Source organism: Heterocephalus glaber, unplaced genomic scaffold (assembly GCF_053883595.1).
Source record: "Heterocephalus glaber isolate CG9 unplaced genomic scaffold, H.glaber_assembly_v1.0 deba00001479, whole genome shotgun sequence".
NCBI lineage: Eukaryota > Metazoa > Chordata > Mammalia > Rodentia > Bathyergidae > Heterocephalus > Heterocephalus glaber.
This window is the reverse complement of record NW_028258316.1, coordinates 10,694,970-10,718,841: the sequence shown is the minus strand read 5'-3', so window position 1 is coordinate 10,718,841 and position 23,872 is coordinate 10,694,970. Positions and strand designations below refer to the sequence as shown.

General features: G+C 52.7%; 1 protein-coding gene and 1 non-coding gene across 4 annotated transcripts in view; one reads left to right on the top strand and one right to left on the bottom strand.

Annotated features, from left to right (window-relative positions):
- The first annotated feature begins 7,417 nt into the window (after positions 1-7,417).
- Nek6 (NIMA related kinase 6) overlaps positions 7,418-23,872 on the top strand; it is a 69,025-nt gene continuing 52,570 nt past the window's right edge. Inside the window, exon 1 of one of the 3 annotated variants that reach the window (XM_087183219.1) lies at positions 7,418-7,716. The gene's annotated coding sequence lies outside the window, so the exon portion shown is untranslated. Of the gene's footprint in view, positions 7,717-7,959; positions 8,097-18,930; positions 20,730-23,872 lie in introns of those variants that run through there. The other 2 variants (XM_004849399.4, XM_087183221.1) reach the window with 2 other exon arrangements.
- On the bottom strand, positions 15,612-15,683 carry Trnat-agu (transfer RNA threonine (anticodon AGU)). Its single transcript has one exon. It is a non-coding gene; the product is annotated as a tRNA-Thr (tRNA).

Genomic DNA, 23,872 nt, shown 5'->3' with positions numbered 1-23,872 from the left:
TGGCCAGGTCTGGGACTCTTCCCCAGACTGCTTCTCTGGAAGGCCCCCTGCATTCCTCCATGCTTAATGTCTCCTCTAGGAACACAGCTCTCAGAAACCCAGGCTGCCCAGCCCACAGTGCAGGTCCGAGGAGGTGGCCCAGGCAGCCAGAGAGAGGGGCTCCACTTTGGCTTTGAGGAAACAAAAACCTAAGACCTCTGCTCCCATCTCAGCTGCTCTGGGTCAGCAGCGAAGAGCATTGGCTTTGGCTTAAACCCACTTAGGGAGAGGGCCTGGAAAAAGAAAGCGGTCATGACAGTTGGCAAGGCCATGTCTACCAAGTGCTAAGCTTCTCACAGGGTGTTCCGTCAGTGCCCTCTGAGGCTTCTGGACAACAGGACAGACAGCAGGACCAAAAACCAACCAGAGGGGTGAAGCTACTAGCCCAAGGTCACACAGCCTGGAACTGGAGGGGCCGGGGTTCACGTGCAGGCTGGTTCCATAGCAGCACACAGCCTCCGGGCCTCCGTTTCCAGGGTGCAGCACACCCCGCCCTGCTCAACTATGAATTCCACCCACTGAGCACTTTTGCACCCCATTGGCATAAACCCCACCCCATCCTCTCTACCTTCTTGAAATTTGTTTTGTGTTTTTGAAACAGGGTCTTACTATGTAGCCCAAGCTGGCCTCAAACTCACAGTGATCCTCCTGTGTCTGCCTTCCGAGTGCTGGGTTTTCAGGCACATGCCACCACACCTGGCTTATCCTCTTGAAATATGATAGTCCTTGCTCATTAAGCTCCAAAGGAACATGAGAAATGAATGTGTCCAATTCCTTCTCCTACAGATGAGGAAACTGAAGCCCAAGAAGGGGATACAACTTGTTACATCAGACCCCATCTTCCTAAGATGAGGTATTGCTTCGTAGAGTCCTGTCATGCCGGTCTAGACTTGGTCCTGACACTGCCACTGAGTTTCTGAGAGACTGTGGCCAGTAGACATCACTTTCGTGAGCCTTCGTTTCTCCGTCATGGTGGTGCTGCTGCAAAGCTTAGGCCTGGCGGCCTTCCTTCTTTCTTACGGGGTAGAATAGGGTGGTCCCTTTCCTCCCCACCTCAAGGGTGACAGCCAGCACCCTAACAACAGACATGTTAACAAGAGACAAGCAGAACAGTTCCATTAGGGATAGTTTTATGGAACACAAGAGCCTTCAGAGCGAAAACTCAAAGACACGAGGGAATATACACAGATTTTTTTTTTAAAAAATGATTATTTTATGCATAAGCTCAAGGAAGCATGAACAAATGTTTTTCTTTTCTTTGTGGTTTGTTGTCCTGTTGTTTTTTGAGACAGTTTTGCTTTGTAATCCAGGCTGCCCTTGAACCGACTATGGCCCAGGCTGGCCTTGAATTTGCAGCAATCTTCCTGCCTCAGCCTCCTGAGTACTGGGATTACAGGTTTACACCACCACGCCCCCCGGCTAGCAGCAGTGTGGAAATGTGATTGGACAAAAAGACGTGAGCTAATGGAAACAGGCCAGTCCGGATGCTTCTCAGTCTCCGTGTGCACATTCCTACCTCCTGGGTGTGGGATGGGACCCCCAGAATGAGGGCCTTATGAACTGCTATCAGATCAAGGTCGGAGGGATCCTCTCCTTGTGGCCAGCTCCTGGTTAGAAAGGCAGGGGAAGGTGAGGAGAGTTTTGCAGTTTCTGTTTGGATTTGGAAAAAAGAGATTCTGGTTTCTGGGATTTGCCTTAGGGAAGAATTCTATTATCTACCACTTGCCTTACGGGAGAAAGAAGCAAGAGGGGCCAGAGGGAGAAAATCCGGCTCTAAGGCAGCTACGAGACCTTCCAACCTCCTTTGGTTTCAAGTACTATACTCAGTAAGTAGTACTTTAGGATATTGTTTTCTGAGCTCCTGCAAAAGGAAAATTGACTGTTAAGGCTCTGAGACAGACCCACCCATTTATACAGCCTGGATGGGGACAGATAGGACCAGTGGTGGCTAGAGGTGGTTTGCACTGGCTGGTGGGAGCTGATTGTTAAGCAAGGGCTGCTCATGGGGCTGGGGCTATACTCAGTGGCATAGAGCTGGCCTCACATGTGCAAGGCCCTGGGTTCCATCCTATTACCACACACACACAAAAAGTGGCTTGTTTAATATGTGGGAATTGCGAGGTGGTTGTTGGTAACTCGAAATTAGCCATAGTGGGAGCATTTTGACTTTGGGGAAGAGCTGGAAGTCACACTGCCAGATCGAGTGAATAAGGTGGATGAGGAAGCACTGTGCTGTTTTGACGAGCCTGCCTTTCCATTGCATGGTGCTGGGCAGCAGCATTCACTGCGTTTATCAGATTTCATATAGAAAGTGGCAAGAACATGGGCTAAGTGTGTTAAAAAAAAGTATTCACTGTATGTTTCAGTCACCCCTGTATACTGCAGAAATAGGCAAACCTTACAAATGGATTCTTGTTTGTTTGGTTTTTTTGGTACCAGGGATTGAACTTGAGACCTTGCCCTTTCAAGGCAGTTGACAGCATCACTGAGCTAAATCCCTGGCCAACAAGTGGACTCGTTTTAAGATGCAGGCCTATAGGATGGGATCTGCCAGTGTCAGGGAGTATCACACGGTATCATTACCTTTCCAGTTGACTGTATCTACGTATCCACCGTGAAGTACAGCTGTACTCTGACCCCTCTGTGTGACCTTGGGCAAGTCATTTTACCTCCCTGAGCCTTTTTTTATCAGGCAGGGAAATGAGGCAAATAGCTAGCTCTGTGGGTCCCTGTAAAAGGAAGTGACACTGCCACCCACCCTGTGGGGACATATAAACTCTCCGGCTGTGACTTGGTAGGCATTGGTACAATTTCAGCCACGGCCTCCCAAGGCCTGGGGGTGTGGCTCTGTGTCAGAGTACTTGCCTAGCACGCATGCAGCCCTAGGTTCCATCCCCAGCACTGCAAAACTAAAAACACCATTAAAAGCCAAAGCAAAGGCCTCAGAAGCAGTTTCCTCTCTGACCTCCTCCTGCCTTCCTGTCTCCCACCCTGCTTTCTCTCCTGGGGCAGCCCATGGGAACAAGGATTCCTCTTCCTGTATCATTCTTCCCTTGACTTTCTGTTTCGGAGGGAGCCATGAAGGAATTCTCCCCCGCCACTTTGTCTGGTAGGAGATGTGGTGATTCCTATTTCAGAAGTGTCCATGCTGGGTGTGGTGTATGCTTGTGATCCCAGCACTCAGGAGGCTGAGGCAGGAGGATCACCATGAGTTTGAGGCCAGCCTGGCTTACACAGTGAGTTCAAGGCCAGCCTGAATTATATAGTGGGAGCTTGTCTCAAAACAAACAAATAAACAAACAAACAAACTAGAAGGAGTCCTGCTGCACACACAGGAAGAAGCAATGCTGTGGTGAGGCCAGGAGGAACCTGAACAGACAGGCCTTACGGGCATCCTCCTCATTCTGTCACTGTGAAGTCACGGTGCTTCGCCCAATCTCCTTTCTACACAGCTGCCAGCTCCTCATGAAACCAAAGGATCAAAGTGGAGAGTTCACCCTGGGTCCTAGGTCTGAAGGCTTCTGTGTCATGCACACAAATTTGGTTTTCTTTTTTCTGATCCTCAGGGGCCCAGACTCCACCCTGCTTCATGGGGAATCACCCTAAACAGGGGCCCGCTCGGACCTAGTCCTGAAGACTGTCCTGTGAAGAAGGGTAAGGATATCCTTTCCTGGTGACAGTGTAGTCCCTACTGCTCCCATGCCTGGCGCAGAGGGGGTTTGGGATGGCAGTGGCCAGACCCCTGCAAGCCCCTTCTCAAAGAAACCTGAAGCAAGCCAGGCGTGGTGGCGCACTCCTATAATCCCAGCACTTGGGAGGTGAGGCAGGAGGATCGCTATGAGTTTGAGACCAGCCTGGGTACACAGAGAGTTCAAAGCCAACCTGAACTACATACAGAGACCCTGTCTCAATTAACAAAAGAGAGACAGACCTTCAAGGCCAAGATGATATCTCCAGCTCCCCCATCAAGTCTGTGCCTGTTCATCTCCATCTCCTCTTCTGTGAAGCAGGTGACGGTCACCCCCTCAGAATGAAGTTGAAAAGATCAGTCAAGGAATGTTCTAGAAGGACGCAGGTCTTGGTGTTCACTGCGTGGAATCTGCGAGCTGAGCCAGGGAAGAGGAAGCATGGAGAGCTGCAGGGCCTCAGTGGAGGGATGGCATCGCCAGGGTTTCTGCCTCTTGCTGGCTGCGGGGCCTCCACAAGTCCCATCTGCCATCCCCCGAGGGACTTCCTGCCTCCCTGGAAGCTGGTTAACTTGTGTTGTCCTCTGGTCTGGGCTTCTGCAGGGGGTGAGGGTTACTGCTCTGAAGTCCGGAGCTGGCAGAGACAGGAGGCGGTAACTGCGTCCAAGGTTCTCTCTCGGGGAGCGAGCGACCCTCCATCCTCAGATCCTGGGCTCGGAATGCTCCAGGGAGAAAGAGTTTGCCCATTCCTTTCAGCCTCTCCTTCTCCCCTAAGTCTCCCCACGTTTCCTCCTGGGACCACAGCATTCTACTCTCCTTTAAGCATTTGTAGGGGGCCAGGGATTTAGCTCAGTGGTTCTGGCGCCTGCCTCGAAAGCGCAAGGACCTGAGTTCGATCCTCGGTACCAAAAAAAAAAAGCATTTGTAGGAATACAATCTCAGGTGACCACTCCAATCCCAGAAGAGGGCCTGACTGCTGTCATTTAACAAACGAGGAAACTCAGGCCCAGAAAGGAGAAGAGACTGATGTGAGCTTGCACTACAAAGAAGAGACAGCCCGGAGCTGAACTGAGGAATATTAGCCCCAAAGGCAAGCCTCACAATGAGCATGGAAAGATTCCTTCTCATAGCCCTGCCAGTGTCTTGTTTTTCTTGTCCCCTTATAAGATCATAAGTCCTTAAGGGCAGGAGCCATGGCTAGAACTCCTATCATCTCCCACAGAGCAGGGTTTGTTCCATGAGATTATATACACACATTTTGAAATACTGCAGTCATAAAAAGGGCATAATTCTTTATGGAATGATAGAAAATGGTCTCCAAGAGGTGAAGAAAATACAAGGTATGTGATAGAATGGGTTGTTTACAAACATTTATATAAAATAGTAAGAAAAAATAGACACATAGGTATGTCCACCCGTCCACCCATCCATCCATACTTGCACAAAACACACTGAGATTAGAGCATGTTTGGCAACACTGATTCCCTCTAGGGCCAAGGGGCAGGGGTTTAAAGGCACGTTTAACCTTATATCTTTCTCTACCTATTGAGCTTTGAACTTTGGTCAAGTAGTATCTGTTTAAGAAATAAACATTTTAAACATTAAAATAGCTCAAAACAGACTTGCTATTTTAAAAAGTGAGCCCTACAATGGTGTGGGGTGGGGCCTTGGTTCTGTATGCGATCATTAAGAAACTTCCCAGGGTACACCGGGCCACATGCAACACTGCAAGACCAAGGTGGACAGGGCCCTTGGAGACCCAGCCCCTTTTTGCCAGTTGGACACTGGCTAGGGCCACATAGGGAGTGGTGAAGAGCAGGCAGGTAGCAGGGCCAATAAAGGTCCCCCATTTTGTACTTGGCATTATGTAAAAAAAGAACCCCCCCAATGCAGTGATCTTTGCATACAACCAGGGTGGCCTCAAAGTTGATCATCCAAGCCAAGCACTTCTGGAGTAAGGGGGCTACTGTGAATAATCACACCTGGATGGTGAGTGCCAGTTGATACCTCCTGGGACAACTGGGGCTCTTTTTCACCCAAAATTCAATTATCAAAGTTGGGCAAGGTGGCACACACCTGTGTCCCAGCTGCTCAGGAGGCTGAGGCAGGAGGATTGCTGGAACCCAGGAGTTCAAGGCCAGTCTTAGAAATATAATGAGATGGTGCCTCAAAAAAAAAAAGTCCCATGTCTCCCCTCCCCCTCCACAGTCCCCTGCCCTACTTATTGACAAGAGTGCTCGATGGGCTTTGGGTAAATGCAAATCCTGGGTCACGCCACCTTCCTTCTCTGAGCCTCAGTTTCTTTTCTTTTTTCAAGACAGAGTCCTGATACATAGTTCAGACTGGCCTTGAACTCAGTATGTAGCACTGGCTAGTCTTGACCTCATGGTGATACTCCTGCTTCAGCCTCCTGAATGCTGGGATTACAGGTGTGTGGCACCACACCTGGCTTCTGAGCCTCAGTTTCTTCATCCAACCCAGAAACCACGACACCACCACCAAGAGAATTGCAAAGCATAAATGTCTTCCGAAGATCCAGGCACAAGGAAGGCATAAGCCTGTGTTTCTTCCCCTTGTGCAGAGAAATAATGAAATATCGGCCTAACCCTGAAACTCTCAGGTGAACAGAGTGAGTCCTTCTCCCAGACCAGATTTACAGATGCCACTGTGATACTTCCAGTGCCTTCCTCCTACCCTGCCCTCCTCCAAGTTGAGGGCCCAAGAGAGCCGGGGCTAGATTTTGTTCATGATTATATCCCAGTGCCTACACTGGTGCCGGGTGCATGACAGGTCACCAGTGAACAAGTGAATGAACTCTTTGTGGCTAAAATGTAATCAAGTCACTGCTTGGCTACCAACCCTGCCGTATACTATCTCAGAGCTTCTGTTTCTTTCTATTGTTTTTTGCAATATTTATTTAGTTATTCACAGTACCAGGGATTGAACACATGGAGCGCTGAACTACATCCCAGCCCTTCATTTATGTATTTATTTTAAAATTTTGAGACAGGGTCTCACTCAGTTGCCTAGGCTCGCCTTAAACTTGTATTCTCCTGCCTCAACCTGCTGAATAGCTGGCACTATGGGCATGTGCCAACCTGCCCATCTTTTGGTGTTTATTTCTTATATTTAACTTTTCTGTCTGTATGACATTGTGGTGTGTATGATGTGAGGCTGTAAACAGATTCTCAGCTAAACGACTAAACAGTTTGCAGAACGGTCCCTTTTTCCACATTTTCATCAACAGGGGCCGAGACCAGGCTGGCTCCTCTGGGCTGCTGTCCTGGAGGCCCCTTCTTGTTCCAGCAGCCCAGAGCCCAGCATGATGAGCAGGTGCTGGAATTAGACGGTCTGCGCTCTCCCTTCCATCTCGACCACTCACCCAGGTGACCTTGGGTAAGTGCTTTCCTAAGCTTCATTTCTGAGCCTTATTAACCCCACCTGTGAAATGGGCAGAGGGTAGCACATTGCCTCCTTCACAGAGTGCTGTGGGCCTGAACACAAGGCAGGCAGTGTGCAGCCGCAAGTCTGGTACACACAGGTTGTGGCTGTCGTCATAGGTCACAGCCAGTGGGGGCACATTCAGCAGCTGCCACTCTGGGTGGCTGGCATGAGGAATGTGTGGCAGAAACAGCAAAAGTAGAAAGAGGAACTGCCCCAGGACGGAGCATGCGCTCTGGGCAGTGTGTGGGGGGCAGTTCTCCTGAGGAAGTGAAGCAGGGGACTGGAGCTCTCACCCGTGGAGGCTTCTCCTGCTGCCCCTGCTCCATGGGGGGTGGGGGGGTGGGTGTGCTGGGGCTCTGAGCGCTGGGAACAGGGCCTTCTCCATGGGGACACCCTTGGAGACTACTTCAGTGCCTGCGCTCAGGGGGTGCACAGGAAGCTCTTCCAGTTTCAGTCGGACCGGAGCTGTGATGGGAATAATGTTGGCTGATGGGACCCCAAAGACGCGTTGGAGAGGTCCAGGGGTTGACTGACTGCAGATCTCACTGCAAGTGTCTGGAGCCTGGGGAGAGGCGGGTTGCTGACCCAGACTTGCCCTGGGCCTCAGTCTCCCCCTTTGTGAAATTGGGGCGGGGGAGCCCGGCTGAGCAGATCACTGGGGGTCCCACAAGTGCGGCGCCGCGGGAGGGGCCGCCGTGGAAGCGCGCAGCCCGGCGCCCCCCGGAGCCTGCGTGGCGGCGGCGCGCAGTGGGCGGCGCGGCTCCGCGGCGGGGAGGGGAGGGGTTGGGAGGGCGCGCGCAGGCGGCGGCGGCGGCGGCGGCGGAACCCGGCTGAGCAGAGTCGCCAACTCGTGTGGGACCCGCCGCTGGGCCGGCGCCCGCTGTTCGCGCCCGGTGCTCCCGCCGCAGCCGATCCCGCCGCCCGCCGGTGAGTGGCCGGGGCCGGGGCCGCGCGAGTCTGGGAAGGGGGCGCGAGGCCGTCTCCCCGCGGCCTGGCCGGGTGTGGGCGCGTGGGCGCGCACCCAGGCGCCGCGGGGCCGCGCGGGAGCGAGCAAGGCTGGGGTTCGGGTGGAAACAGGGCGCGTTCGGCGGCGCGGCGGCGTGCGTGGGCGCGTGTCCATCTGTCCCGGGTGTGTGTTGTGCTGCACGCGCGCGCGCGCACCTCGGGGATCTGCTGGTGTATCCCCGGGAAACGGTTCTGGCCCCTGTTTATCCCTGCGTCGCGTGTTTACAGTGGGCCAGGGGGTATGCGCTCTGAGCCTGACCGAGCGTGGATCTCTGGGAGTCTGTGTGCCCACATGTCTGAATGTTCACAAGGGATCGTGTGCACATGTGTGAGTCAGCGAGTGCAAAAGTGTGCATATGTGTTTACGAGGGTATCATTTGTATGCGGGAATGTGAGAGTGTGTTTACTCTCCAGGCTGAGCCCCCCTCCCCCACAAACACACTTTTCGCCCACCAGGCCAAATGGCTGTGATGTGCCTTGCTTCCTGCCTTGATGCTAGGGAACCCGTGGAGATCAGCGGGCCCGGTGAGGGCGCGGGGAGGGTGCACGTCCTGATTTGGTGACTCCCAGATGAGCTTGGTAGGGGTGCAAGCCATGGAGCCAGGCCTTGGCGGGACCCTCCATGGCCACACAGGCTGAGGGACACAGGGCTGGGGTGGACACCTCATGGGACACCAGAGGACTTCTGTTCACGTTTCCTAAACGCCCTGTTTCCCTGGCTTTGTTTTGGCTCAGCAGGTCTCCAGCCAGGTCAAATTCTGACCTGGTTCCCAGGTGTGGGGGAGTGTCTGGCCTTAGGGAATATGGAGCCCTGAGACACTTGTTTGTGTCTGGGGGCTTCTCTCTGCCAGTTCTGCTAAGTACTTAATATTGATCTGATTAATTTGTACAGTGTCTGGGCTCCAAATATGAGCCCCAAAGATGGTAACAAATTGGTCAAAGCAAGCTTGGGACACGTTTCCCAAGAGCTGACCTTACAGTTTTTCTGACAAGTTTTTCTGTGTCCACTTTATAAATGTTGACAGTCTTTGTCAAAAGTCTCAACTGTTTTAAGACAAACTTTAGAAACTCAAGAGCTCCCTCACTCCCCTACATGTTCAAGTCAGCTTGCCTTTCTGAGGGAAAATGTCGTCGTTGCAGGAGTTTCTTGTGCATGCCCGGGAACCTTCTAGGCGCGTTTAAAAACTGCGTCGCTAATGGAAGAAGAATTTCATTGAAAGGGGCACAGAGCCTGTTTGGAGGTGCCTCCTCCCAGCAGGAGGACTTAAGCTTGAACTTTGGATGCCGCCTTCCAGCAAACAAAACCTGGAAGGAAATATTCTTTTTCTTTTTTGTCCCCCAAAATGAAAAAAAAACCCACCTTCTGGGTTTGCTGGAAATGCTGCCTCCCCCTCCCCCATCAAGGCCCAGGGCTCCCTGGATCCCCCACCCCCAAATAAAATATGCCTGTGGGGAGCCGGGAATGAGTCACTCCCTGGCAGAGAGCCCCACAGCAAACATTTGGGAAGGTTCTTGCCTAACTTCCCAGAAGAAAAGGCCCGGGATTTAAAACGGTCCCTGTGGTTTGTCAGCCTCTGCTGTCCGTCTGCTTTGGAAATGACTAAAAAGTAGTTTCTAGCTCCACAAAATCAGGTCTCGGACTTAGGCAGTGGCCAGGTCGGTCTGAAGTTAGAACTGTTTGGGTTTCCAGAAATGGAGCGCCTGGCTCTGTGGGGGATGGGAGTGGGGGTTTTGGGTGGGACTGAGCAGGGGAGGAGGGGTGGAGACAAATTTATGGGGCGCCTCATGTGTGCTGGGAACTGTTCTGGGGGTCTCACTCCTCCCTGGCATGGAGAGGTCAAGCCTGGGCCCTGGCAGAGTTGAGAGGGGGTGGTGGCCAGACTCTTGGTCACTGGTGTGACTTTCCAACCCTTCCCATTTCCTTTACACCCAGGATGTGACATTTGAGTTCTGAGGTGCACAGTCTGGGTGCTGAAGATTTTCATGCACATTCATTCAATTAATTCTCACTGAGAGATAGGGAGGATTCCCTCTGTTTTACAGATGAGAAAACAGCCTCACAGAGTGTGCTACAACAAATGGGTCCCCATTTATTAAGGGTATGCCTTGTGCCGGGCACGGTGCTCAATGCTTGAAGTGTTTTATTTCACTCCATCCGCTCACCAACACGATGAATGTAATGATGCCCAGTTTACAGATTAGGAAACTGGGTACAGAGCAATTCCATCAGGTGTCAAAGGTCACGTGCTACTCAGTGGCCTCTGGATTTGAACTCGGGTTTCTCTAAGCAGAGCCCATAGGCTGCCCAATGAACTTGGAAGCTTGCCAGGTTAAGTCATTTGGGGAGGGTCATAAACTGGCAAATGGCAAAGTCAAGATTTGAACCCACTTCTTCAACTCCAGGATTAAAGTTCTTAATGTGAAACACGTCTGGCTGGCTTGTACTCTTCTCCGATGCACTGCAAAGTCAGGTTCCTTCAGGCCCCCGGGCTCCAGCCTTCTGGCTTGGTCTTCCTGAGGCACTGCAGGCTTCTCTTCCTGCTCTTCCACCTCTGGTACAAATGGCCAGTGTCCAGGACCAGAGCTACCAGAGAGAAGGGGCTGCCGTTTACATATTTTCTTTCCTTTCCAAGTGCCATGGATCGGTTTCATAAGGGAAGTGTCAAAACAATTGTCAAAAAGAGAGTAATATTTCCTTCCTCTTCTTGCATTGGACCAAACATGGGAGGTGGAGGGTGGAGGGCCCTGGTGAATGACCCAAGATTAGACACAGGTTGCCACCTCCGGGCTTGTGTGGGATGAAGCCGGACGCTGCCTCAGGAAGAGCTCAGTGTTCCAGCCCTGGGGATGGCAGAGGCCCTGCCCTGGGCCGCACTCTGTCCACAGTATCTGACGACAAAATCGGGTCTAAAGGCTTCTTGTCACTTGTCATTTCAGTCCTGGGCCTGTCTGTTTCCTCATTCATTCTCATTTCCATCTCGGTTTCTGATGCCTTGTACCTGAGACGATGCATCGAATAGGAGGACCTGCATGGCTTGAGCTGTGCTGTGCCCCTACCCAGTGCCCTTTGGTGTCAAAGGGGAAAGGTTTTTCTCTTCTTTTCTCCCAAGTCTTCTCTGCAGATTGAAGAACATTTGCAAATTGCTTCCAGATTCGTTAATTTAAGGTGTGAAATAATAGATCTTGTGCAAAGGCTCAGCCGTATTTCTGGCATTGATGGATTTCTCTCCCGTCTGGCCTGTGATTTGGGGAGGTAAAAATAGTCCTTGTTGCTACATTTTTTTCTTTTTTTCTTTTTGCTGACGTCATTGTTGTCATTGTTAGGAAGTGAAGCTCATGGGCCGTGGAAGTTTCACAAGCCAACCCTCGGGAACTTGGAGCTCTGGGCTGCTGCGATGTGAGGGGTGGTCCTATCTGCAGAGGGCTTTGAAGCAAGCAAGCAAGGGACACCAGGTGTGCTGACTGTGACAGGCCTTGGTGGCACTTTGGCATTTGGCCGTCTTCTCATTTCTGACTCCTGAGTAATGGCAAGGTAACTTTGGGGGAAAATATTAGTTGAAAAAGGAAAAAAAAAAACAACCAGGTCAGCAGGGTCACCCAGTTCTCTCTGTGGCGGGTGACGTACACATAGTTGGTCCTTTGGCCAAACCTGCATTAAACCAGTGGCCTCCTCCAGCTCCACGTCCAGATGGAGACGGCGCTGGGGCTCGTCAGTCAGTGGTGTCATTTCCTGTGATGCTGGCGCTGGGAACTGGAGTTCAGAGTGTGATCTTGAATTTTTTTTTTTTTGGTACCAGGGATCTAACTCAGGTCCTTGTGCTTGCAAAGGACTAAGCAAAATCCCCGGCCCTTGAATTTTGATGTTGTTCCTCTTAGCGGGACTGGCCTGTGTGAAAACAGACCCACAACACAGGCTGCACTGTCGTCTCCAATTCTGGCTTTTTCCATAGATTTCTTGTGTGGTTTGGTGGCACAGGCACTGGACTTATGTCCAGGCTTCTTGGCTTGCACTCAGCAGGGTCGCAGCCCAGGCCTCTGTCTGGAGCTGGGCACAGGGCGGGGGCCATCGGAAGCGGAGGTGGGGCTGCCAGGGTCTGAAATGCATCCATTCCAATGGCCCGATTCACATGGAGCTGTTCTTTCTCTTAGACATCTGCGTGATGCTGACCTCATAGAAGAGAAAAAAGGGGCTTTGTGTAGGAATTCCATAGAGTGTGAAGGAATTCTGATGGGGTGGGGAGGGAAGCAGCCATGGGAAGCCTGCTGCCTGCCTTTTCCCCAAACTCTTTAACCCTTGCACTTCAAAATCAGCCTGGCCCTGGTGGACAGAGGCCCGTTTAAGGAACCCCCACCTTGTCCCAGCTTGAATCAGGCTGCTGGGGTTCATCCCTCAGACCCTCAGAGGCGCCCTCACTGCAGGTAGGCGGCGGAGTTGGAATTTGTTCACGGCGCCTTTTACCAGCACCTGCCTGCTCTGTTCCTTGTGCTCAGATCCTTTGAAACTGGCATTTCTGGGAAGAGGCCTGCAAAGGAAGGCAATTACTTTACCAGTGACCTTCAGTTCTGATCAGTCCAAGCTTCAAGGAGGAATTTGGTGGGTGCACAATCCAGAGTCACTGTGCCAGAGAGAGGGGGGTGGTGTATGCCTTTGATCCCAGCACTGGAGAGGCTGAGGCAGGAGGATCCCTGTGAGTTCAAGGCCAGCCTGGACTACATAATGAGACCCTGTCTCAACAAAACAAAACTAAACAAAACAACCGCAACAACAAAAAGACCATGTATTGTAGACTTTCGGACTTGCCATCTATCCTAGTTGCCCATTTTATAGAAGGAAAACTGAGGCCCCCAAGGCCAGGAGGCAGTCATATCACATCAGGAACTTGACCTTCAGCACCAAATGGAGTGAGGATTGAGTTCCACCCAGGCCTGCCACTCATGAGCAGGTCAGTCACTGTGCTCAGTCTCAGTTTCCCCATCTAGAAAATGGACACTTTTATGACCTCATAGAGTGGGGGGAAGGACTAAGTGAAGTGCTCAGCGCCTCCTGAGTATTGAAGGGTCGTTCCCTGAAATGGTGTAGAGAGGATTTCATTACTAAAGCCCTGCCCAGGATTGCACAGCCAGGAGGGTCAACTCCTTGCCAGGAACCCTTCTGGTGCCTCTGAGGAGGTCCCGACGGGTCTTGAGGGGTGACAGGAACCCCTCCAGCTGCCTCTGACAGACTTTCTCTGATGATTACCTCAAAGTACGGGAAAGAGACAGTGGCCATGTGGAAAGGAGCAGGGACTAAGTGCCAGGGGGCCTTGTGGTGTCTCAGGAAAATGTTTCAAATCGATATTTGCCCCCCACCAGGGGAGGACAGCGAACCCCCCAAGTTTTGGCGAGGACCAGAAGGTCTGTGGAGGCCCGGAGAGCTGTGCGGCTTGGTGTGTTATGAAGCCGGCAGATGTTTTGTTAATTATTTGCACAGTGGCCCCTGCTTGAGAGAAGTGGCCGTCGCAGAGCCAGGCAGGCCATGGGGCAGTGCGACCTTGTCCCTCCTGTCCCACCAGAGTCCTCAGAGGCTCCGTACCTGAGGCCTGAGTGAGTCCGTTGTGTTTGGGGCTTAACTGTTTGGGGTTCCTGCAGGCCAGCACTCCCTGAGAGAGAAAGGAGCTCCTTGTCCCCCAGACATGGCCGCTCCTGCTGAGGTGACTTCTGTGGACTCCAGCTCTTCCCTCCTGAGGCCCAGTGGCTTGTGTGGTGAGGAGAGGGCAGCAGGCTGTGGACACCTCCCCACCTCATGTGAGGGTCACACGTGGGCTCAGACTCCACCCCTTGCCTGGAAAATGGGCTGGTGACATCCTAACCCTCCATTCTTAGGGACCACTTGGGGTGATTTGGCTTAGAAACCTAACCTTGGGAATAGAATTCTGGCTTTGGTGGTTTTTTGTTTTGGGGGATTTTTGTTTGATTTTTGAGACAGGGTCTCGCTATGTAGTTCGGGCTGCCCTTAAACTCACTATGTAGTCCAGGCTGTCCTCGAACTCACAGCAGTCCTCCTGCTTCAGCCTCTCAAGTGCTAGGATTACAGGTATGTGCTACCATGCCTGCCTAGAAATAGAATTCTGAAAAGTAAGGGGCCTGGAAGCAGAGCCTCCCTTGAAAGGCCGCTGAGGATAAGGGGTGTAAGCTCTGGGGAGGGGGACAGAAAGCCACCCTGCCCTCTGGTCACCTGTTTACATAAGGAGGTTTCGTCCAGGAGTCATTGTAAGAGAAGGTGCTTATGGGAAATCTCCAGAATAGAGAAGCCCGTCAAGACAGAGGTGGATCGGTGGTGACCAGGGCTGGGAGGATGAGGAGCAAGGAGGTAGGGTTTGGGCTTCCTTTCAGGGTCATGAAAATATTTGGAACTAGATAAGGTGATGGGTGCATAGCTTTGTGAATGAACCAATTGTTAATTTGGGCCTGGGGGTGTTGCTTCATGGTAGAGCACTCGCTTAGCCTGTGCAAGGCCCTGGATCCAATCCCTAGCAGCACCAAAAAAAAAATTAATTTTATGTTATTTGGGGAAAAAAGAACCAGGATTCTGGTGGTTAATACAAAAAGGAGAGCATGAAAGTCTCCCGTTTTCCAGATGGCGACACTGAGGAAGAGAGAGAAACCAAGACCAGCCTGAGGGCTCATCCACACCTGTGGCTGCTCCGAGGCTTCAGTCTCATCACTCTCCCAGCTTCAGGCCAAGGTGTCCTGGCCTCTGGGCCTGGGCTGTGGGTGAAACAGTGCCATCGTCGGTGGGCTGAGTAGACTCTATTGTGGTAACCAGGGCTGCCTGTGTGCGGTGTGTGGGACATCCATTCACTCAAGGAATACCTCGGAGCTGGGCATGGTGGCACACACCTGTCATCCCAGCACTCTGGGAGGCTGAGGCGGAGGGCGGCAAGTTTGAGTCCAGCCTGGGCAACTTAGCAACTTACTAAGACCCAGCTGACACAAAGGTCCTCTGATGGCCCTGCCCCTGGGCTTCTCAACAAAGGAAAGCCACAGCAGGGGGATGGTGCCGAACGGCCTGTGACCACATCTGTATCCTCAGCGCCCAGCACTGTGCCTGGCACATAGTAGGAAGCCAGTTAATTATCTGAAACTGTTTGAGCAGTGGCTTGATGATAATGACACTCAAAAGTTTCAGATTTTGGAGCATTTGAGATTTTCAGATTTTCAAAGTCAGTGCAAATATTCCAAACTCCGAGTGGCTCTGAAATCCAAAACACTTTTGGTCCTAAGCATTTCAGGTAAGGGATCCTCACCTGTGGGAAGAACGTAACCCTGGAAGCACCTGCCCCATGGCTTTGGGGGCTCCCTCCTGTTTCCGTTCTCTGCAGAGGTGGCTCTTAGTGTCTGTGTGTGAGGGTTCTGATGATTGGAATGGTTGGTGCCATGTCTTAGAGCTGCATGTTTTTAAGGTGCCAGGGATTGAACCCAGGGCCTCATGCACACTAAGCATGTGCTCTACCACTGAGCTACACACCAAGCTCGAAAGCTGCATTTCCTGTCCAGCATGCCGTGTGGTTTACTGGGCCTCTTTTGCCTGGGGAAGGGGAGGGTTGCTGTTTGGCAAATGAGCAGGATCTGGAATTCTTCCCCAACCCAGACACAGGAAAACCAGCATTGTGAGAGGTAGTGACACCCTTGCTGATGTGACGTTGGTGGGCCACCAGGGTGGGAGCCCAGATGGCAGGACCCCTGGGCACCACATGGCAGCAGACAGGGCACAGAGGAGGGGAGCCCATCCCCAGGGGCCTGGCCGGTCCAGCAGAGTCTGGCTGGATTCGGTTACAGAGGACCCCAGTGTGCACTGACTCAGTGCGTGTGCATTTCCTTTGTTCGTCTCCTCCAGGAATTTTAGTGCCCTTTTGTGTTTGTTTGAAATGCCAGCCTCCTCAGCGAGCCTAGCAGGAAGTGAGGACGGTCTCATTTTTGTCTCTGCAGAGGCTGGGGACAGGGGTGGGGACTGCATGCTCTTGGAGCCAGCCCAGGGGTGACAGCATGGCATTTGTGACAGTTCTGTGGTTTTCTCTAAGGGGTGATGGGCAGTGGGTGCTGTGCCTCCCAGGGGCCGTGCCTGCACTGGGATCACCAACCTGAATAAGACTGATGGCCAGGTTCGAAGTGCTGCTCAGCAAGGGGCCGCTAAGCACCTGTGCAGGCCCAGACCAGAGCAGGCTGCTGGGGTAAACAGGCATCTGACGCGGTCCTGCTCCACCTTCCTGGGGAAGCGTGCAGAGGAGATTCTACACTGCAAGCCAGCTGCTTCCCCGTGGGCATACTTTTGTGGTATCTGCAGGCATTGATCATTTACAGGTTAGGCACCAGCTAACCCCACTTTCCCAATTCCCCCCAGGGCAGCGATCTGTAAAAGTATTTTAGTGGCAATTGGAAACAGGAGAGTTGGAAGATGCCTTTGGGTCGCTGGTGTGCGAAAAGTTCCTGGATGCTTGAACGGCTTACAGGGCAGCAGCCTTGAAATTGCACACTGCTGAAAATTCCGGGACATATGGTCACTCTGATGTGCTAATGTTAGCAATCAAGATATTTAATTATGCAGAAAAACTCATTTCCCTACCCACTACAGGTTACAGAGAGCCTGTATTTCTCAGGAGGAGGGTCTTGCACAGCTTAATTCGGACAAGCAGATAGAGAGTCATTATCCCTCATTAGTTTATGAGCTAATTAAGTTTTTTATCTGGTCACAATTTCATCTGGCAGTCCCTTTCAGTTGCTGCCCATCTAGCTGTGTTCTCCAGGCCTCACTGTGTGCCTGGCCTGGTACAGGGAACTAAACGGAAATACGACCGAATCCCTGCCGTGTGCCAGCCTCTTGGGTAGTGCCACAGGCTCACGGGGAATCCTTTTATTTCCTGGGCAACATTTACTGAACACCTACTATGTGCAGATCTAGGGGCCCAAGGAGACACCAATAAAAATGACCCCAGTTGTAGTGGTTTTCATGGGTTCTTTCAGTCTTGGCCTCTGCTTGCTGTGACAAACCCCCCAGGCCACGTGATGACGTCCCCAGAATGAACCAGAAACCATCCAGATGCCCTAGGAAGCGACGTGAGAACAAGGCATCTCCTTCACACATCGCATCTCAGTTCAGCGCCTCGCCACCACCCAGCATTATGAGACAGAATGTGAGATCTCGTGGTTGGCTAAATACATAAATATTTTATGTCTTGATATTCTGAAAATGAAGCCCAAATGCACAGAACTGCAGCACATCAGTGCTATAGATCATATGTTATAATAATCTGATGACATGTTGTTTAAATATTTATGGGCTGATGCGACCTGACAATGGGGGAGAGGGTTGTCTGGGAGCAGAGTCACGGCAGATGCTAGATAGGAGGGAGCAGATTCTCTCCATCCTGAGAGGCATCGTGCGATGCCAGGGTTTCTCGTGTGATGTTTTGGGGTATCAGGGCACTCGCAGTAGCTGGCTTTTGTTGAGCACTTGCCACATCCCTCACTAACATCATTTCATTTAATCATCACAGCAACCCCGAGAAGATGGGACTGTTAGTAATGCCGTGTGACAGGGGGGAAACAGGCCCAAGGCAGATCCCCCATCTGCCCAGACCCCACAGCTAATGAGTGGCCCGGGATCTGGCCCAGGGTAACCCTACTCTGCTCTGTGTGTGATGGGTCACATCAGAAAGGTCCTGTGCTCCTGCCTGGGGCACCACTCGCTCAGTACTAACTGAGCTGTCTAAATCCCAGGGAAGGAGGGCCATGTCTATAAAATGTCAGGCAGGAGTAGAATCCACCAGGAATGGTATCTAACCCAGGAGGGGCTGGCCCCTCGATGGCGTGGTGAGCAGCATGGCACGCCACCATGGTCCAGTGGCCGGCACGAGAAATGCTGGTTCCACCCTTCCTTCCGAAGTCATGGAGTGACTTCACTGCATACTGTCCCCCTGGAAGTATCCTGGGTCCCCAGCCTCAGCCTTACCCTTTCCCTGCAGATCCCTGGCAGGAGTTGAGGGAGAGCCCAGTCAGTGAAGTTGAGGCGTCCTGAAACAGGAGGGCTCCTGTGTCTCCCAGAGTTGACTCCAGAATCCCTCCCTTCAGCAAGCCACCTGAGGGTGCCACCCAGGGGGGCCATTTCTTGATGCCACCTGTTGGATGCACCAAGTGCCGTGTCCCTAAGTTGACTTCGTCTATCCTACCTGTTTCACTGGACTCATAGTCCTGGGAGCAGCTCCAGAGCAGAGGGTCAGGAGGACACTTGTCACATCCCCAGCACCTGACACAGGGCCCGGCACGTAGACAGCAACAAAGGCCGACATGGAAATTCAATGAACAAGGCCCCTGGTGGACCTAGGAGTCTGAGCAGCCTCTCAGTCAGTGACAGTCACAGACTGGTGGTGTCTTTCACTTGTGCAGGGGTGTCCCCAAAGGCCGTGGAGCCAGACAAGGTATGTCAGGGGGGTCACATAAGTGGAAGAAGGCAAGACCAACCTATGCCATTGGTGGGGCCCAGTGCCAACGGGACTGTCAGTCTCCTTGTTCCAAAAGCAGGAGGGAACACGTAACAAGTTTCCTCCTTTCCTTTGCAATCTCTCTTTCCACCTGTCCTGTATGTTTGTTAGTGTCCTGCTCCCTTGGGCACAGGGACATTCAGGGCAAGTACAGCTGCTTTCGAGTGCCTGGGGCCTCACTCCGGGACCCTGTGAGAGCATGTGCCCCACCCTGACCCACCCAGGCCCTGGGGAGGAGAGAAGGGTGCAGCAGAGGGCTGAGGCTCTGAACTCCAACACATGTTCCGTGGTTCCACATCCAGAGCTCATATCAGGAATGTCAGGACGGTGGACACCGTGTGACTCCCCACATTCGACCTCCCTTCAGAGGGCAGGTCGGGATGACTTGTATATGTTGCTGGCCTGTCATCGCACACCATATCCAGCAGATTACAGTTCCCATGTCAGTTCCATACAGGGACTGGGGCCAGCTCTTGCTGGAAGGGAGAGCTGTGCTCTGAGGCACCATCTGTAGACTGCTGTCCCAGGTGACTCTGTCAGTAGCCTCCTCGTCTGGGCCTCTCATGCCAAAGACATCCTGGCCTATCACATTGTGAGCGGTTATCACTGCCTTGAGAAACCCATCCCCTTGGACTTCCTATAGTGCATTGACAAGGGTCGGAGATCAAATGACAAGATTGCTGACCTGCTGGCTCAGGGAAGTGCCAAGCAGGTGGTGCTCAGAGATCAGAGAGAATGGGAAACTTGGATTTCCCCAGCTGCCCCACACTGTTTCCAGCCCTGAAATCGGGGCCGGGCAACCACAGAGAGCCTCGGGGGAGAAAGCTTACTCAGTACCTACTATGCACCGTGGAATTGGCCAGGTGCTTTCTGTTTCCCTGCTTCATTGTCATGACAACTTTGGGCTGACTCCATTTTTCAGAAGAGGATAACTGAGGTTCCTAAAAGGACACCACTCCCCAAATCCCTAAGCCACACGTTTTGGAAACATTTAAACCCAGGCCCAGCCGACCCCAAAGCCAGTGCTCTTTGGGCAGCCAGGTGCATCTAGGTGCTGCAGTCCTTGCCTGGCTGGATGTCCTGCTCCAAGGGGGTGCTGAGTGGGACAGAGTCCGGGCCTTGGGGCTGTGACCCCAGCTTTTCTCCTGTGAGACCCAGCTAGCTTTGCAGCCCTTCTCACCCCCAGAGAGGGAGGGGGCAGGTCAGACCAGCTGGATGCAGATCAACCTCTGCCTTTGACCAGCAAGTCCCCTGGGCTTGTCAACACCCGTGCGGGCCTTGGTTTTCTCGTTTGTGAAGTGAGGGGTCACACTGGCCCCTTGGGGAATTTTTATGATGCAGTGGGTAAGCAAGCATGGGACTGAGTTGTATGCCAGGTGTGGAGCTGGCGTTCAGCAGTCGGTGACTGTTATTACACTGATAATCAGTGACGGTATGTGGGGGTGAAGATTGGAGGTTGATGGCCCCCGTGACACTCAGGAGCACCATCCCAGCCTGGGACGGTGGGAGGTCACAGCTCAGGGCTACTCTTCTTGGAGTTCACCCCCGCCCCCCAGTTTAGTCATTCATTTATCTGAACGAGCCACTCACTGCTGGAAGACACAGTAAGGAGGCACAGGGGCAAAGTTCCTGCCCCCATGGAGCTGGCGCTCTGGCTCATAAACAAGGGATTCAGGGTTACTGACCAGAGGGCACTGGGGATGCGTCCCGGGGAAAGCTGTGCCTGTTTGGGTGCCAATGTGGAACAGCAGTGTGGGGCAGTGTGGTGTCCCCAGCTGCCCTTGGAATGGAGCCCCTCTGTCTCTCTCCTGGGGACAATGCATCCTGCCTGTCTTTAAGGTCCCAGCGCTCCCAGGAGCCCTAGGAGGCTTTGCTTCTCAGGGTGTCTGTGAGAAAATGGTTTTCCCAGTTGGGATGTGGGGGGTCCCCTACACTCTCCCAAGGGTCACCATTGCCCACTGTGTGCTGGCCCCAGAGGCTGTCCTGGGCCGGGCTGACTGTGTACAATCACACTGAGACCTCCTGGAGCCTGTTTGAGGTAGGTCCTATCGGTTCTGCTTTGTAAAGTAGGAAAGGGTGGCTGAGCAAGGTTGGGTCAGTTGTTCAACAGTGTATAATAGGTCCACATCCAAGCCAAGATTTGAACCCAGGCCTTCAGTCCCAAGAGTGCAGTCCCTGAACCACTGAGGTCTGGTGTGAATGGATGTCTTTGTTACTCTGGGCAGCAGAAAGGCACAGGTTTTGCCCAGAGGAGTGGTTGTTCGTCGGCAGGGTGCTGGGTTCTGGGAGGAACAGCCAGCCATGGGTGTTCCATTGGCTGGCGCTATGTTTACTTGTTGCTTGCAGGCCGTTGGGTGGGTAGGGTTAGGCTCATATCAGAATGAGAAGCTGGGACCCAGAGAGGTTCCACAGATTGCTGGGTCACACAGCCCCGGGGGGCCCAACTCCACATTACTGCCTCTGTCTCTCACACTCACAGCTGCCTCCAAATTCAGCTCCCACCTTCAATTTGCATTTGGACAGACCGAGGCCAGAGGAATAGGTCAGCAGCTTTACCCCAGACAGTGAGTGGAGGGAGTGGAAATGGACACCCCCACAGTGAAAACACCTTGAAATTTTCAGGACAGGAGGAGGCTGAAGGCCGTGTGTCTGTGACGTCCGGAGAGGGGGCCCATGTCCAGCCTCTCCTGGGGCTACCGGGCAACAGGGTTTATGGCAGGGGATAGACAAGAATTTTAAAAGAACGTGTCCCTGAGCTGTCCCATCCCTCGGTTGCAAACAGTCCTTAAACAGCAAGGGACAGCCGCGCTCTGTGTTCACAAAATGGTGAGCTGGCATTTAGGCCCATTTATTTAAAGTGGGAGTTGGGGAGGCTAAAGACTCCAGCTCTGAGCTGCTCGCTGCCTTGCTGCAGCAGGGGAGCGTAGTCTTCAGGGTTTTCTTCCCATTTACGGGTTTTTTGTTGTTGTTTATTTGTAAAACAAGGCTTCTGCTGGCAAAAGCAGGTTTTAGCGAGTGCGGTGGCTCTTTCAAGACCTAATAAGGCCCCAGAGGAGGGTGAGTTCCAGCAATACTCCCCCCTCCCCAGCCCCCCCCATTCTGTCTTGCTTCCTACACTTTGGGCACCGGGTACCATTCGTCTTGCTTCCCATTAATGGAATTACTGCCATCACTTCTGCGGGACAAGATGGGCCCTTTGGAACTGCCTCGGGGACAGAGGCGAGCTTGTTCGCCAGTTTTGCTTAGAGGGGGAGGGGCAGAAGCAAAAAAAGCAAGCCTGTGAGAGGAAACTCTTCCAGCTGGTTGGTTCCTTGGGTGTTAGAGACCTGAGCTGTGGAGGAAAGGGGCCCATCCAACCTGCTCCTGGCTTCTTGGTCACATCCCCCGTGAGCTTCTTGGTGACAGGGCCTGTGATGGCTCTGTGTACCTGGTCCTGCTGCCAAGGAAGGGAAGGAGGGGACCCAGCATTTGTGCAGTGCTAACGCCTGACCCCCACTGTCCTGGTCCCTTTGGGTAAGTCCTGAGGAGTGGGTATCTTTGGGCCATTTTCATGTGAAAAAGCAGAGGCCCTGAGAACACAGAAGCTTGATTCAGGTCACGTAGCTCATACATGGTGGCTCAGGGTTGAGCCCTAATCTGTCCCCCAGGGAACCAGGGACATCCTTCCTGGAGGCTCCAGGAAGCAACAGTGAGGCCTCGCAGTCCAACTGCCTATCATTCATCTCCATCCCATGTACCAGAGCTCCAGGGCTCTTTGCTGTTGTACAAGAATGCCAGCCCAGGGCAATGACGGACATCAGATGTTCCGTCTAGAGACCAGATAGAGTTTCAAGGGTCTGGGCCTGAGAGTTTGAAGGAGGGCAGCACGGAGCAATCTCTGTGCTCCTGCTGCTTGTCCACTTGCTGCAGGAACAGCGGTAGTTATAATCTCCAGTCCTAGCTCTGATAGATTGTTCGTGGCTGCCTGAGAGACTGTGGGATCGATTAGCAATGTCTGCTGTGTAGACGAATGAGGAGAACAGGCATGAAAAGGGCCAAACCTAAGTGAATGAAATTCTTTTTTTTTTTTGGTACCGAGGATCGAACTCAGATCCTTGGGTTTGCAAGGCAGGCGGTGGAACCACTGAGCTAAATCCCCGGCCAGTGAATGAAATTCTTAACCTGAGCTCTGACCTTGAGCACTGTCAGGCTTAGTTAACTGCAGGTTTCACCATACTGTACACTTCAGGGTGAGACCTGAGCCCAGCACATAGTAGGAATTCCACAGATACCAGAAGGAAGGATTGATGGAGGCTCTGCCATTTGAGAGAGCCCTGGGTTGGAATTCTACAGTGAATGATTTTAAGAATGTTTTTAAAGTTGTAGGGATGAGATTTGGGTGCCCACATATTGAGACCAGGACTTTCCCCTCCATGTCACCACTTGGCTGGTCCTCATCTCGGAAGTGAAGGTCGTTCCTCACTCATAGGACATTGCTGAGGGTTGACTGAGGAGGTGACAGTCATGGAGCCCAGACTCACAGCAATGGGGTGGCATTCCAGAATGGCAGCTGCACTTGTCTCTGTCACCCACCCGCTAGTGCCTGCTAGGCCCTTTCCTCTGCACTGCCTATCTTCTTGCTTCTTCAGTGCCACAGCTTTGAGTCTCCTCTGGCTCCTGAACACGGCCTAGATACCTCTGCTCTGAGCCCCTGCAGCCCCGCCATGCTCCCCTCCCTTGGTGTGCCCCCCATGTCCTGAGACCCAGTGATGAGGCGCCCCCCCCCCCCCCGTGTGGCACAGCCTTTGGTGATGGTAATGAGGCACCGCTATTTGCTCCTCAGGCCTTGTTCCTATGAGCTGAGCGCTAGGGACAGAGAGGCTATATCCAAAGCCCCAGACTCTCAAGGGTAAATAGGCTAGCTGGCTGGACCGCACTTGTCCCATGTGCCAGAACCACTGTGACTCACATGCCTGTTGTGCCTGCAATGGCCGATTCTTTTTGTTTTTGCTTTTCAAGACAGAGTCTTGCTATATGGTTCAGACTGCCCTTGAACTCACTGTGTAGTCCAGGCTGGCCTCCAACTTGGGCCGATCCTCCTGTCTCAGCCTCCTGAGTGCTGGGATTACAGGCATGCACCACCATGCAAGGCTGATGGCCAGTTCTTTAGAGGACACTAGTTGGGCTTGATCCAGTGGGCCA